The 1825-nt window shown below is 41.3% G+C and overlaps 1 pseudogene; it reads left to right on the plus strand.

Annotated features, from left to right (window-relative positions):
- Positions 1 to 240: 240 nt before the first annotated feature.
- LOC141193183 (actin, cytoplasmic 1 pseudogene) lies at positions 241 to 1332 on the plus strand (annotated as a pseudogene).
- Positions 1333 to 1825: the final 493 nt, after the last annotated feature.

The raw sequence follows: 1825 nt of genomic DNA on the forward strand, positions 1-1825 counted from the left end.
TTAAATTTCCAGCAGCAGTCAGGATAGGCTGAGTGTTGCAGTTTGCAAAAGATCAGAGGCGGATCTGCCAGTTGGCCAGGGCTTTGGAGCCCCTTATTTGAATGCAGAGTAGCAATATAATAATTTTAGGTTTACTATCATTTAAATACACTTAGAATATTGTGACATCACTGATTGTTTCTGCATATTCCACACCAGAAAGTGCTCATCTCTCAGTGAAGATCTGGCCTAGACATAAAAATGTCTAATTATCTAGATGCTCCAGTCGTCATTTTTGACAATGGATCCGGTATATGTAAAGATGGACTATCTGGTGATACTGTACCAAGATCAGTCATCAGCTCAATGATTGGTCGTGTTATAACCGGATACAGCATGCTGGAAGCCAACAGAAAAGCTTACTATGTTGGTGAAGAAGCTCAATCCTTAAGAGGAATCTTGGCATTGACATATCCCATAGAGCACGGCATTGTGAAATCTTGGCCGGACATGGAGAGGATCTGGAAGCATGTGTATGACTGTGAGCTTCAAATTCAATCTAATGAAAGCCCCGTCTTGCTATCTGAAGCTCCGTTCAATCCAAGAAGCAACCGTGAGATCATGGCAGAAGTGATGTTTGAAAGCTTTAATGTCCCTGCCATGTATGTGGCATTACAAGCTACTCTGTCTCTCTATGCCAGTGGTCGCACAACAGGCTTAGTCGTGGACATTGGAGATGGTGTCACCTCTACATTTCCCATATTTGAAGGTACTCCACTGCCCCATGAAGGAAATCGTCTTAACTTCGCTGGTCGGGACATCACAGATCATTTAATGAGGCTTCTTATGGAGACCGGACATTCCTTTGTTAGCAGCGCAGAGAAAGACATTGCTAGAGAAATAAAGGAGAAACTTTGCTCTCTGGCTTTAGATTCAAAGGAGGAAGGGGAAAAGTGTTCTGCAGAAGGTTTAGAGAAATACATACTTCCAGATGGGAAGGTCGTTACCATTGGTCGCCAGAGGTTTCTTACGCCAGAGATCCTATTTTCTCCATCTATCAATGGATGCTCTAGGTGTGCACAAAATGATCATTGAAAGCATTTATGGATGTCACTTTTCAAAAACATCTTGTTGTCTGGTGCATCTACCCTTTTCCCAGGCCTTGAGGATAGACTTTACAACAAAATTAGAACCCTGGCACCAGAGACTGTTCATATTAAAGTTTTTGCCTGGAGTGATAGTAAATTTGCTCCGTGGATTGGAGGATCAATCCTGACCAGATTAGAATCTTTTAAGGAGATGTGGATCACATCCGAGGATTACAGCGAGTTTGGTTCATCCATTATACATTGAATGGCCTGACTCTACATTGTACATAAAACCTACTATGTCTTACTTATGTGACAGTAAAACAGTTTCATCTGAATATGAATCCTTTGTGTTGCCTTTTGGTGGTTAAAATCGATAATGTGCAATGTGCCACAAATTTCTGGCTTTCATGAGCAATTTCAGTGAATGAGAATTTTGAATTCAACTCACTCATTTTCATGTGCGCGTCTATGGCTTTTACAGAAGATTTTATGACATTTTTGCAGCAGCAGACAATGGCGTAACATGATAAATAACAATGGCTACCTTGTAAAGCCCTTGCGATTTCAGTGGTTTCCACCAGTCCTCCAGATGGTTGCATGTCAATGCCATACATCATTTATGTCACTTTTGCAGCCAATCAATAGCCTAAGCTGTGATATGACTGCGGAAGTCACTGATAGGCTGCAGTGGTCACATAAAGGATGCACAGCACATCACAAATTATTCAAGGAAATTTAAAGGTGACTTACAGTAT

This window comes from Phyllobates terribilis, unplaced genomic scaffold, assembly GCF_046119375.1.
Source record: "Phyllobates terribilis strain yellow unplaced genomic scaffold, ASM4611937v1 Scaffold_65__1_contigs__length_7625178, whole genome shotgun sequence".
NCBI lineage: Eukaryota > Metazoa > Chordata > Amphibia > Anura > Dendrobatidae > Phyllobates > Phyllobates terribilis.